Source organism: Peromyscus leucopus, chromosome 2, assembly GCF_004664715.2.
Source record: "Peromyscus leucopus breed LL Stock chromosome 2, UCI_PerLeu_2.1, whole genome shotgun sequence".
NCBI lineage: Eukaryota > Metazoa > Chordata > Mammalia > Rodentia > Cricetidae > Peromyscus > Peromyscus leucopus.
The window spans coordinates 145022653-145037705 of NC_051064.1; the positions used below are offsets into that span (position 1 = coordinate 145022653).

The 15053-nt window shown below is 43.2% G+C and overlaps 1 non-coding gene across 1 annotated transcript; it reads left to right on the forward strand.

Annotated features, from left to right (window-relative positions):
* Window positions 1-2520: 2520 nt before the first annotated feature.
* On the forward strand, window positions 2521-2688 carry LOC114686389. Its single transcript, XR_003733574.1, has one exon. It is a non-coding gene; the product is annotated as a U1 spliceosomal RNA (small nuclear RNA).
* The last annotated feature ends 12365 nt before the right edge of the window (window positions 2689-15053 follow it).

Below are 15053 nucleotides of genomic sequence, written 5' to 3' on the forward strand. Positions count from 1 at the left end.
TGGGGATGGACACAGGAGGAATTAGGTGTAGGGGGAGGGATGGAGAGAAAGAGTCCTGGAGAGGCACTTGGAACTGGGAGGCATTGCAGGTGCCAGGTAGAAAACTAGTGCAACAGAAACTCCCTGAAATCTCTGGGGTGACTCTAGCAAAGACTCCTGAAATTGGAGATGAACCAGCCATCTGATGTAATCTGGCAAGGCTCCCAGGGGAGGAATTGGGACACCAAGCAAGCCACAAAACTTTTGACCTACAATTTGCCCTGGCTGCAAGAAGTGCTGGGGTAAAGGTGGCAGAGGACATGTGGGTGTGGCCAACCAATGACTGGTCCAACTCCAGACTTATACCACAAGAGGGAGCCCATCCCTGACACTGCCTGGAGGAACCAGGAACCAGATAGCCAAAGAACCTAGAATAAAACATCATGACTGGCATAAAAAGAGATAAAAGAAGGAAGGGAGAGAGGGAAGGAGGGAGGGAGGGAGGGAGGGAGGGAGGGAGGAAGGAAGGAAGGAAGGAAGGAAGGAAGGAAGGAAGGAAGGAAGGAAGGAAGGAAGGAAGGAAGGAAGGAAGGAAGGAAGGTGAGACAATGAAATTATCCCTAATGGTGTTCTGCTATAGTGGTAGACTGGAGCCTAGTCTAATTGTCATCAGAGATTCTTCATCCAGGAACTGATAGGAGCAGATGCAGAGACCCACAGCCAAACATTAGGCAGAGCTCAGGGAATCCCACAGAAGAGGGTAAGGAAGGATTGTAGGAGCCATAGGGGTCAAGACTACAGTTCACAGAATCAACTAACCAGGGCTCATAGGGGATCACAGACACTGAAGTGACAACCTGGGAGCCTGTATGGTCTGACCTAGGTCCTCTAGATATGCGTTAAGGTTGTGCACCTTGGTGTTCTTGTGGGACTCCTAACATGGAAAATGGGGTATCCCTGACACTTCTGCCTGCTTTTGAAGCCCTTTTCCTCCTGCTGAGTTGCCTCATCCAGCCTCGGTAGGAGGGTGTGTGCCTAGTCTTATTATAACTTGTTATGCCATGTTTGCTTGATATCCCTAGGAGGCCTACACTTTTCAGAAAGGAAACAGAGGAGGAGTAGATGTGGGGGAGATGGGAGCTGAGGGGAGGGACTGAGAAGAAAGGAAAGAGGGGAAACTGTGGTTGGGAAGTAATATATGAGAGAAGAATAAATGAATAAATAATTTTTTAAAAAAGGAATGGGCTAAGGAAAAGAACAGAGAATTCTGAAATGAAAAACACAAAGGGATAGTGTATTATGTTTTGCATTAAACATTTTTGAGTTAAAAAGGAAATATCATTTTAAAAAATTTATTTAAGGATTTTTATATCTATTGCTTTTGTCTGCAGGTAAGTTTGTGCAAAACATCATGCATGTCTGGTGGTAAAGAGGACATGGGGTCTCCTGGGACTGGAATTGCATGCATGCCTGCTGGTAAAGAGGACATGGGGTTTCCTGGAACTGGAACTGCATGCATGCCTGGTGGTAAAGGGGACATGGAGTCCCCTGAGACTGGAATTACAAAAATTCCGTGTGGGTGAAGGGAATACAGTCTATTGAGTGCAGGTGACTGTAGAGGTCAGAAGAACTCTTGAAATGCCCTAGATCTGGGGTTACAGGCAGTTGTGAGGCACCTGATGTGGCTACTGAGAACTGAACTTGGGTCCTCTGCAAGAGCAGTATGTGCTTTTAACCACCGAATTGTCTTTCCAGCCCCAAGAAATAAAAATCCTCAATCAGTGTTTACCTACACAAGACCTGCACAAGATCAAACCATTAAAGGTGGAAGAGATTAACAAGCCATCGACATCTCCCCTAATTGAGGATCTGCTGGCAGCAGATGACTTCTGGGGGAGGGGTACTCATATCCTTTATGAGTATTGCTCCTACAAGTCAACAATGCTCAAGCTGATGCTCCCACATTCATGGGTATATGGACAACACACATTAGACTCAGTGGATTATTTAAAATAAATAAATAAATAAATAAATAAATAAATAAATAAATAAATAAATGGGACATGAAGTTGGGAGATACTGTGGAGATGGGGTATATCTGGAAGGAGTGGGTAGTGAATATGATAAAACACATCACAAGCATGTCTGAATGTCTCAAAGAATTAACAAAAATGGTATATTGAAAATAAAAAATTCTCAATCAGTAGTGACACTTCATAAAAGGCCCTAATAATTCTGGCGTTTGCAGGAGAATCCTGGACAAGGAAAGAGAATTTGTAGTTAAAATATGCTCTGAGGATCTCTTGCACTGAGGATGGGCCTTATTATCCCCCATCATGTATCCATCTTATCTAGCTTCTGTCTGTGGCCCTCTGGTTCTGTGGAGAAGGATGCCCCCTTGTAGCTTGTGTCTCCTGTGCTGACAGAGATTCCCTGAAAGGTTATGTGTGTAAGCCTTCCTTCAGAAAGCAGCTGAGCTTGTGTAGGATTCTGTTTGATTTCTCTGGCTGTTGAAACATGTTGTCACAAACATAGTGACTTATACTTCTGTAGTTGGGAGACGTCATGACCATGGAGTAAGGCTCTTTTTCCCAGGTGAGGCTCATCTATTGCACTCTGGATATGGAGATCCCCGTGAGTTCTGCATATGTGGGGGAAATTCTACTGCATAATTACTGGTAGTGGAGAAGTGCATTCCTTCTTTCTTTCAAAAAATTAAATGTACTGGCTTAAAACAACACATGGTTTTCCTTGCGTGTCAGAGGTCCAGGATGGTTCTAGATGACTGGATTCCTTCTGGAGGCTCTTGGGGAGAATGTGTTCTCTTGTGTATTAGTTCTTTTGCACAGATAATTCCAACAGAAGAAAGAGGCTGCACGGCTGCCATGCAGTCCCTCTTCCCCCTGGTGTCCCATAGCAGTCTTCCGTCATGCGGGAGATGGGTACAGTGAAGGGACAGTCTCTGCAGAGTTTGTATGCTCAGGGTTGACTGAGGAAGTATTGCCTTGTAGAAGAATCTGTAGGTTAAGATGACGGTCAGCCAATCGATTCATGAACACAAGATGTCTTTGCTGCTTCTAATACCCCCTTAAACACCCCCTTCTCTTTTCCTTCTCCTAGCACATTGAGGGCCAGTCAGCCATCAGGGAGGAGCTTATCAGCAGTGGAAATTGCCTATATTGTTTCATAGGGCTTATGGCCATACCCTAATGAACAGCTTGTAGACAGGCAACCTATCCTAGCACTTGTATCTTCATGTCACCTGGGAGCAGCTTTATTCTCCCATGCAGCATGTCTCACTCAAACTCTGTTTTTTCCTCATAAAAATCATTTAAATTAGTTTCTCAAGAATGACCCATCATAACGACTTTTCCATACATCACTAGTTTTGGTTGACTTTCCCCACCCCTTTCTCTTCCATCTCTCCACCTCTTTCCCCACTTAAACCTTTCTTTCCGTTTACAGCATTCCTCCTACTGCTTTTCATGTCACATGTATTGTCTTACTTTTCCCTTAGAGATTCTCTGATTTTTCCCTCTCAACAGCCCTTTTTTTTTTTAGTAAGTCGTGATCTGCATATGAGAGAGAAGAAGCAGTGTTTTTCTTTCTGAGTCTGAGTTACATTCTTTAATTTGAATATTCTTCAGTCCCGTGCACTTTCCTGAAAATTGTACAATTTTATTTCTCTTTATGTCTGAATAAAATTCTGTTGTGTATGCACACCTCATTCTCATCACCCATTCATTAGTTGATGCATATCTAGGCTGATTCCATCTTCTGTCTATTGAGAATGGAACAGCAGTGGATGTGGGGTTTCATGTATCTCTGTGGTAGAATATAATGTCCTTTGGCTGTATGTGCACAGTAGGGTGTATAGTAGTTCTGTCTTCAGTTTTTGGAGAAATCTGCTGTACCACTTTCCCCTCTCACCAACAGTAACATCCCACCTTTCTCTACGTCCTCACCAGCATTCATTATTTCCTTGATGACTTCCGTTCTAACTCAGGTGACATAAGATTGCATTTCATGCAGATGGAGAATTGGCTCAGTTGTTAAGAGCACTGACTGCTCTTCCAGAGGACCCAGGAAGTTGTTTGTTCTACACTCGAGTAACATTTTATCCTTCTTGTGTCTCTGATGGGGAATTGAAGACTAGATAGTCATAGAGTTTTCCTTGTTATCAAACTAAAAGACAAACTTATATAAGAGATGTAAAGTACATAAGGTTGAGAGACATAAAAGGTTAACTTGTATATCAAAAAAAAGTTTTAAGGTACAAAAAATGTATTTTTAGGATGGTAATACAAGTTATGATAAAAATGGTTTAGTTATAAAACTTTAGACTCATTAAGATGGAATAGATAATAAACTAATCTTCCAAATTTGCCAAATACAAATGGACTGCATATTGTAATTATAATCCTTACTTGATAATTGTTCTTATTGTACATAGTTTCACTGGGTAAAGTTAATACTTTTACCTTCTATTTAAACAATACCTGTTGATTGTTCTTATTGTATATGGTTTGCTATGTTAGATTTCAAACCCTTCCTTTTTATTTAGACAAAAAGGGGTAAAGGTTGGGGGAGACCTGCTCGTGTTGATGACTCTGAGGCCACCATTAGAGTCCAACCTCAGTTTAGATAGTGGATTCCACATGCAGCTAGCAAGGATGGTCCGAAGACTGTTGTCACTGAGGGCCTTGCAGAGGCCTCCATTCTGGGCAGCCAGCTGGGTACAGGTTTGTGTGAGGGCTGTGCTACCATGGCAGCCATGCTGATCTGAGTGGCCTGCACTGCCTCCTGGGGCCATGGTGACAATATGGGCCCAGGCTGATGCTGAGGACCATGCCAGGGTCTACGGCCCTGCCACAGCCAGGATCTGTGTTGATGTTCAGTGGCCCATGGTGCCACCAAAAGACACGTTGATCCCCAGCGTCTAGTCCACAACCTGTGACCTTGTTAATGTCTGAGGACTGTCCTATTGCCACGCCATGCCAAGTTGAGTGACCAGTACTATCACCTGGGGCCATGGTATATCCTGGCCAGGAATGCTGCTGAGGGCCATGTGTGAATCCATGGTCCTGCAGTATCCAGGGTCTGAGTCGATATACATAGTTCCTGGAACCATTGAAGGCCATGCAGATGCAAATGGTCTAGGCTGCCACTTGGGGCCATGCTGGTGTCTGAGGGCCATGCTGCCACAGCAGCCATGCTAAACCAGGTGACCTGCACTGCCACCTGGGGCCAAGGTGACATCTGAGGCTGGGCTGTGGCCCATGACCATGTCTGGGTCTGTGGCCCCACCAAAGCCAAGGTATCAATATTGAATTCTGTGATCCATGTTGCAACCAAAGGCCACACAGTCGCCCCAGGTCTAGGCTGAAATATGTGGTCATGTGGGTGTCTGGGTCTGTGCTTCCACCAGGGCCATGCTAATCTGAATGGCCTTCACTGTCAGTCAGGGCCATGGTATCATCCAGGCCAGGGCTGCTACCCTGGCCATGTCTGGGTCCATGGTTTTACAGCAGCAAGGGTCTGAGTTGGTGTCTGTGGCCCCTGTTACTGCTGAGGACCCACGTGGATACTCAGGGTCTAGTCAGCCACCTGAACATATGTTGGTGTCCAAAGGCCATGGCTGCTAACAAAGCCATACTGATCTGAGTGCCCTGTGCTGTCACCAAGGTCATAGAAATGCCTAGGCCCAGGCTGCTGCCAAGGGTCATATCTGAGTCTGTTGTATTCTGCACCTGGGGTCTGTGTTGATGCCCATAGCCCGTGTTACCACAGGTGACAGAGGACTGATATCCAGAATATATAAGGAACTCAAGAAATTAGACATCAAAACGACCAACAGTCCAATTGAGAAATGGGCTTTAGAATTAAACAGAGAATTCTCAACAGAGGAAACCCAAATGGCTGAAAGACATTTAAGGAACTGCTCAACATCCCTAATCATCAGGGAAATGCAACTCAAAACAACTCTGAGATACCACCTTACGCCTGTCAGAATGGCTAAGATCAAAAACACTGAAGACACTTTATGCTGGAGAGGTTGTGGATCTAGAGGAACTCTCCTCCACTGCTGGTGGGAATGCAAGCTTGTACAACCACTTTGGAAATCAATATGGCGCTTTCTTAGAAAATTGGGAATCAATCTCCCCCAAGATCCAGCTATAACCACTTTTGGGCATATACCCAAGAAATGCTCAATCATACCACAAGAGCACTTGCTCAGCTATGTTCATATCAGCATTGTTTGTAATAGCCAAAACCTGGAAACAACCTAGATGCCCTTCAACTGAAGAATGGATAAAGAAATTGTGGCACATATACACAATGGAATACTACTCAGCAGAGAAAAACAATGACATCATACGGTTTGCAGACAAATGGATGGATTAGAAAAAATCATCCTGAGTGAGGTGACCCAGACTCAGAAAGACAAATATGGTATGTACCCACTCATAGGAAGATACTAGATGTGGAACAAGGATGACTGAACTGCTACTCACATCACCAGTGAGGCTACCTGGAAAACGGGACCCCAAAAAAGACATGGAGAAATGGATGAGATCTACATGAACAGCCTGGTCATGAGATGGGAAGGTTTTAAGGGAATTCTGGATACTGGAGCAGATGTTTCTGTTTTGGCTTACGAACATTGGTCTAAAGCCTGGCCCCTGGAGAGTACTTAGTCAAAATTACAAGGAATAGGGCAAGTCACACCTCTTAAAAGTACTAAAATTTTGCATTGGAAAGATGATGATAGCCATCAAGGGAGTTTTCAGCCTTATGTCTTACCTGGATTACCCACACACTTATGGGGAAGAGATGTGCTGTTCCAGATGGGAGCAGTATTAACGACTAATCTAACAAGGAATCCTCCCTCTCCTGTTACTAAAATGATGATGGGAATATGCTGGGTTCCTGGGTCTGGACTAGGAAGAAACGCCCAGGGCAAGAAAGCAGCTATTGAGGTTGATGATCAAATCGTTCTACTGCCAGGAGATGGAACAGGACTAGGGCATTTTTAGTAGGGGGCCATTGTTTCACAGCCGCAACCCATACCTATTACTTGGCTTAATGATAAACCTGTGTGGGTGGAACAATGGCCCCTGCCAGCCGAAAAATTGCAGGCCGATAATCAGTTGGTGGAAGAACAACTCTTGGCAGGACATATTGTCCCTTCAACTTCACCCTGGAATACTAAAAAATCTGGAAAATGGAGATTGTTACAGGATCTTAGAGCAGTGAATTCTACTATGCAACCCATGGGTGCATTACAACCTGGTTTACCTAGTCCTGTGGCTATACCTAAGGACTGGCACCTTATGGTGATAGATTTGAAGGACTGTTTTTTTACTATTCCATTACATCCTAAGGCTTGTCAAAGATTTGCCTTTAGTGTGCCTTCTATTAATTTAAGAGCTCCCGCTCAGAGAATCATTGGGTGGTTTTGCCTCAAGGAGTGGCCAATAGTCCCACTATATGTCAAATGTATGTTTCAGAAGCACTCCTGCCATTAAGAAAGGAGTTTCCTTCATTGTGTATTATCCATTATATAGATGATATATTGCTAGCTGCATCCCAAGAAGAGCAACTCTTAAGGGCACAGTTGCAAGAATGTTTAAAGGTAGCAGGCTTACTTATAGCCCCAGAGAAGGTTCAGTTAATGTCCCCTTATCAATATTTAGGCCATGTCATTAACCGGGGAGGCATTAAGCCTATAAAATTACAATTGAGTATACAACATTTAAAAACATTGAATGATTGGCAAAAATTTTTGGAGATATAAATTGGATTCGGTCTTTTCTATTCATACCCACTAAAGCATTAAAGCCCTTATATGATTTATTACAAGGAAACTCGGATCCCAAATCTTTGCGACCAATCACTCCAGAAGCCAAAATGGCCCTTCAACTAGTAGAAGCAGCCTTGGAAAATGCTCATTTACGGTGCATTAATTATGATTTGCCATTTTCCTTTGTAATTTTTCCTTCTCAATTTAGTCCTACAGGAGTTTTTTTGCAAGAGGCCCCCTCTTTTGGGTTCATGGGTCGGCTTTACCAAATCGAACAGTTACTCCATATTATGATTTAATTTTACAACTATTGTGGAAAGCCAAGCTTATGAGTATTAGGATATTTGGTAAAGAACCAGATGTAATTATTCTTCCATATAATAATCAACAGATGCAATATTTACAGATTACACATGATATGTGGTGCTTGTTTCTTAGCACCACTGCTAGTCATATTGATTGCCATTATCCTGCCAGTAAATTCATGGATGTTTTTCGAAGTCACCCTGTTATTTTTCCTAAAGTTGTTAAGAATAAGCCATCAAAGAGGCTCGATTAGTGTTTACAGATGCCTCTAATAATGGCTGTGCTGTGGTTGTCTCAGGTCAACAAATTTTTCGGCAACCTGTGTTAGATTCTTCTGCTCAGCAGGCCGAGATTATTGCCTTAATAATGGCCCTTCAACAGTTTCCCAACGAAGATCTTAATATTTATACTGATAGTATTTATGCAAGTCAATAGTAGGACCCTTGAGACTTCTCCTTATGTTGCCTCTATTTCTAGGATTCATGAATGGTTACTACAATTACAATCCCTATTGTGGCCTCGCAAGCATTTTGAGTTTGTGGCTCACATACGTGGCCATACAGGCTTGCCTGACCTTTTAGCTCAAGGAATGCCTTAGCTGATCCCTTAACCTGAGCTATTATGATTGCCACTGTATACGATCAAGCCTTGCAATTGCATCAAAAATATCATTTAAATGCACAGTACTTATAGTTCCATACTAAATGTTCTCGTCAAGAAATTCAAAAAATTACATCCACCTGCCCCACCTGTGCCCCCTTTTTAAATTCTCCAGCACTGGGAGTGAATCCTTGAGGTCTCCGTCCAAATGATATTTGGCAGATGGATGTTACACATGTGCCTTCCTTTGGTGTGCTTAAGTATATGCATGTTTCAGTAGATACATGTTCAGAAGCTATCTTTGCTTCCTTACATTGAGGAGAATGCCAAAAAGATGTACAAAACCATTGTATTCAAGCTTTTGCTCACCTTGGAGTTCCCAGACAAGTAAAAACACATAATGGCCCAGCTTATACCAGCAGAGGGTTTGCACAATTTTGTGCTGCCTGGTCTAGTCATCATGTTACTGGCATTCCTTATAATCCTCAAAGCCAAGCTATAGTTGAATAAGCACATGCTACCATCAAACTATCTAATTAAAATAAAAGAGGGGGAGATTGTGGGGCCAGAATCAGGACCAAATGTAAAATTATCATCTGTTTTATACATTTTAAATTTTTTAATGGTTGATAAACAGGGCCTTACTGCCATGACCCGACATTTTCAGGGCCGGCCTATGTTACAGGCACAGGTTAGGTGGAAAGATCTGTCTACAGGTATTTGGAAAAACCCTGCCCCAATTCTGGCTAGGGTAAGGGGAGCGGTGTGTTTATCCTCCAGATGCTGAGTCACCAGTGTGGGTTCCGGAGAGGTGTGTTCGTCCTGTGGAAATGTCTATGGCTGATGGAAATGCTGCTTCTGATGTATCAAGTGAAGCCGGAGACAGTGTATTGGAATCTGGTAAAAAAATTCCCCAGTGCTGATGCCTGTAGGGATACATAGCCCTATTTTCCTTCTATTTGTACTAGTAATTGGACTATGGGTCATCCATCGGCTTGTATACCTATAGATAAAACTTTAATGATTCTATTCCATCTCATCCTGACTTTTGAGGAGTCTGTTGAAGTCAATTATTCTTCTGGGAAAAATTTTAGCATTTCCTCCTTTCCCTGTTAATACTGGGGTTGGAGGTGGTGCTTTATTAAAATTTTTCTGTTCAGAATTGCAGGCTTAGCAGTTGCTGACTGATGAAGATAATGTGTTAGTTATGAAGAATTCCTGCTGATGCCGATGGAAGCATCTTCCCAGTTTCCTGTCCAATTGCATAGAACAAAGAGAGGTTTTGGAATCACTGTTGCCGTTGTTACCGCTGTTGCTATTTCTGCTGTTGCTGCTGCTACTGCAGGAATTGCCCTTTCTCTAAATACCCAGCAAGCTGATGTGGTGAAAAGAGTCTCTAATGCTTTGGACATTCAAAATCAGATAAATGGACATGTACATTCTGGACTGCCAAGACTTAATCAACAGATGGTGTTGGTACAAGAACAATTTGATTTCTTATGGACTCAACAACATTCAACCTGCTCTCAGATGTACATATCTATGTGTGTGACCCTGGGGAGGGTTGTTGATGCCTCTCATGAAGATTGGAAACTGAGTGGGTATGTTTCAGGGTCCTTCAGTATGACATTTGTGGATTTTGCTGTGCAGCTTTTTCATGCCATACAGGTCATTGATGATGCCGGAGTTGTTCCAGTTTCGGATAATGGATGGTGGAGTTGGGTGGCCCAGGTTGGAGGCTGGTTTCAAAAATGGTCAGGATTGCTTGCTATGGCAGTCCTAGGACGTCTTGGAATCGGGGTATGCTTCTGGGTCCTCTGCCAACTTAAAACACGATTCACCACTCACGCAGGTGTCACCCGACAGGCCCCGCTAGCTGTCTCAGCACATACTGAATTCACTCAAGTGTGGATTCAGATGCTTGATAAGCGGTAACCAGAGACGGGTAACTTCCTAGGATAGCATGGGCGCCTAAGACAGGAAGTATGGAGGGCACTTTCCTATGATGGGTAAGTTCATGCTACCGGGTCGACCTAAGACGGGTGCTGCTTAAATACATAAAAAGGGAGGAGATGTTGGGATCAGAATGGCTCTGACCCTCTAAGATTGCCCCAACCTCCCCTGTTCTGAGTGCACTGAGGTCAGGCTGTTCTGAGGATGTTTTGCTGTTTGGTATATCCTCATGGTTTGGCAGCTGTGGCTTCCTGGGGCATGCTGACTGTTCCTTGACCCTGGGTGCTTGATAAACAATTTTGTTTGTTCCTCCTGAAAGGGTATATAAGATGGGGAAGAAAGAATAAAGAGAGTCCTGATGCTTGCAACTTGACTGGTGTGTGCTGTGTTCATCCCAACTTCCCTCACCAGGTTTTGGGCCCAATCGCGTGGCAGATGAGTCTTTAGGAGACACAGGCTGGTGGGTAGAAGTGGGTCACTATAAAGGACACAAATATGTGGAGAAGCTCACAGGAACAGCCACTGAGTGTTAATATGGAAATTGAGAGTATGTGGCATATGGTCAACAGCAAACAAAAAATTTGACGTCAGTATAGCACATAAAGGATGGCATTCTGCCCTGCATCCAGAGAGCATGGATAGACATCCTTCTCAGTCATAGTGAAGAAGATATGATATCCAATGACTTCATAGCATCCCTGTGGTATACTATGAACTCAGATATGTCAAATCCCCTGAGTGATAAAGTTAATGACATAATGAATGTGTTCTGTGTTAAGCTACCACATTTACTTGCTTGTCTTACACAGAAGAGAAACATGTTAACACTTTCCAGATCAAACTACTGGCATATCACCCATGAATAAAGGTGTTTTCTTGTCCTCCCATGGTCCCAATACAATTGTTTGTGGCAAATCTGACCCTCATCCCAAGGACCCAGGACACTAACAGGAACACATTACATCTCCCTCAGAGGTGAGAGAGCTGATTCCAGAGAAGATATGGTTGCATAGAAGAATGTTGGCAACTCATCACTTTTATGGTCTGAACAACAGTGGGGTGAGGACCATTGTAACACCAGGAATGACACATGACCTTAACATCTTCTTCACCTAGGGACACATTTGCTATATACCAAGGGGCTTCCAATGTTACCAACATAGCTGTGGCTAAGAGAATCCATCTCGTGGTGGGCAGGAATCTGAGAGAGGAATTCTAAGAAATGTGATTCCAGGGAAGAGTCATGGCACTCAGAGCTCACCTGTCCCTCTCAATATCTTCACAGACCCTCTTCCCCAACTCTGTTTCTTGAACATTCCAACAGAAATCAGGCTAAGAGTGACTACTTTCAAAGAATTTCATTTTAAATCATTTCTCAGGATGGATAGAAGCAACATTAATGGAGCTGTGACCAGTGACCTTGCCCTCAGGAGCAAAATATGACATATATATATATATATATATATATATATATATATATATATATATATATATAGAGAGAGAGAGAGAGAGAGAGAGAGAGAGAGAGAGAGTTTTTCTATTCATTTTACATACCAACCACAAATTTACCTGTCCTCCCTCCTTCCCCCCCCCCCCCCCCCCGCCGAGCCTTCGCCCAACTCACCCCCCATTCCCACCTCCTCCAGAGCCTGGTACATTCAGTTGAGGCAGGTCAAAGCTTCTCCTTCCTGCACCAAGGCTGCACAAAGTGTCTTAACATAGGCACAAGGCTCCAAAAAGCCAGCTCATGCACTAGGAACAGGTCACAATCCCACTGTTTGGTGGCCCCCTAAACAGTTCAAGCTAAACAACTACCTTGCTTATCCAGAGGTATAGTCCAGTACCACAGGGGCTCCTCAGCTATTGGCCCACAATTCATGTGTTCCGCTACTCTGGCTAGTTGTCTCTGTACTTTTTCCAATCATGGTCTTGATATCTCTTGCTCATAGAATCCCTCCTCTCTCTCTCATCAAATGGGCTCATGGAGCTCTACCTGGGATCTGGCCATGGATCTCTGAATCTGCTTCCATCAGTCACTGAATGAGGGTTCTATGATGACAGTTAGGGTATTCACCAGAGTAGGCCAGCTCAGGCACCCTCTTGACTATTGCCAGTAGTCTATGTTGGAGTCATCCTTGTGGATTCCTGGGAACCTCTAGCACTCTGCTTCTCCCTATTCCCATGGTGTCTTCATTTACCATGATATCTCTTTCCTTGCTCTCCCACTCTGTTTGGGTTCTAGCTCAAACCTCCCACTCCCCTAAACTCTCATCCCCCAACCCTTGCCTTTCATTACCCCCCACATCCCCAGTTTGCTCCTGTAGATCTCATCAATTTCTCCATTGCTGGGCAATCCATGTATCCTTCCTAGGGTCCTCCTTACTAGTTAGCCTCCATGGAACTGTGGGTTGCATTCCAGAATATATAAATAACTCAAGAACCTAGACATCAAAATACCTAACAGTCCAATTAGAAAATGGGCTATAGAGCTAAACAGAGAATTCTCAAGAGAAGAAGCTCTAATGTCCAAAAGGCATTTAAGGAATTGTTCAACATCCTTAATTATCAGGGAAATGCAAATCAAAATGAGTTTAAGATACCATCTTACACCTGTCAGATGGCTAAGATCAAAAACACTGAAGACAGCTTATGTTGGAGAGGATGTGGAGCAAGAGGAACACTCCTCCACTGTTGGTAGAAGTGCAAACTTGTACAGCCACTTTGGAAATCAGTATGGCACTTTCTCAAAAAATTGGGATTCATTCTTCCTCATGACCCAGCTATACCACTCTTGGGCATACACCCAAGGAATGCTCAATCATACCAAAAGGACACATGCTCAACTATGTTAATAGCAACATTATTTGCAAGAGCCAGAACATGGAAACAGCGTAGATGCCCCTCAGTCAATGAATGGATAAATAAAATGTGGTACATATGCACAATGGAGTACTACTCAACAGAGAAAAACAATGACACAATGAGGTTTGCAGGCAAATGGATGGAACTAGAAAATATAATCATGATTGAGATAACCCAGACTTAGAAGGACAAATATTTACCTCAAGACCCAGCCATCCCACTCTTGGGCATATACCCAAATAATGCTGATTCATACCATAAAGATACGTGCTCAGCTATGTTCATAGCAGCACTATTTGTAATAGCCAGAACCTGGAAACAACCTAGATGCCCATCAACGGAAGAATGGATGAAAAAAATGTGGTACCTATACACAATGGAGTACTACTCAGCAGAGAAAAACAATGAAAGCATGAAATTTGCAGGCAAATGGATGGAACTAGAAAAAATCATTCTGAGTGAGGTAACCCAAACCCAGAAAGACAGTTATGGTATGTACTCACTCATAGGTGGATTCTAGATATAAAATGAACAATCAGACCACAACCCATAGAACCATAGAGGCTATATATATAGCATGGAGGTCCCTAGGACGACTGTGGCATATAATAAATTTCAGTTTTACTCAATTATTGAAAAAAAATAGCCAAATGAATGGAAACACATGAACTATGAACAAAAGGCTGAGGGGCTCCCAGCTGGATCAGGCCCTCTGAATAGGTGAGACAGTTGATTGGCTTGATCAGTTTGGGAGGCATCTAGGCAGTGGGACCAAGTCCTGTGCTCATTCCATGAGTTGGCTGTTTGAAACCAGGAACTTATGCAGGGACACTTGGCTTAGTCTGGGAGGAAGGGACTGGACCTCCCTGGACTGAGTCTACCAAGTTGATCACAGTCCTCGTGGGAGGACGTGTCCTGGAGGAGGTGGGAATGGAGGGTGGGCTGGGGGTAGGGGAAGGCGTGGGAGGGGGGAAAATAGGGGAACCCATGGCTGATATGTAGAACTGAATGGTATTGTAAAATAAAAAAATATATATCACAAAGAAAAAAAAAAAACAACCCTGACTGATACAGGCAAAAAAAAAAAGAAGGACAAATATTGTATGTATCAAATCATAAGTGGACACTAGATGTAAAGCAAAGAAAAATATGACTTTTATTAGCAGGGATGAGGTCCAAGAAATCTTTTGTCATAGGGAGTAAGCATTTACCAGTGACAACATGACTGCATGGAATTTACTCCACAGACCTGGATATATCATCAAAAATTTCGAAGACCATTTTTATGAATACAATACGTATTTTACTTTATGAAAGAGTAGAGACTGTGGCTGAATCAAACACATGATATTAATTGTGTAGGAAAGGAGCACAAATTAGACTTTGTTGAGCATGAAGACAAGTGTTCTTTGCTTTCAACATCCTCATTTCTTCCTGGATCGTGGATGGCTTCAGCATCTCCATTCCACCAAAACATATAACTAAGCAAAAGCCCCAGCTGAGGCATAGATATTTCTTGTCCCACTCCACAGAAAGCTCAAATTTACTA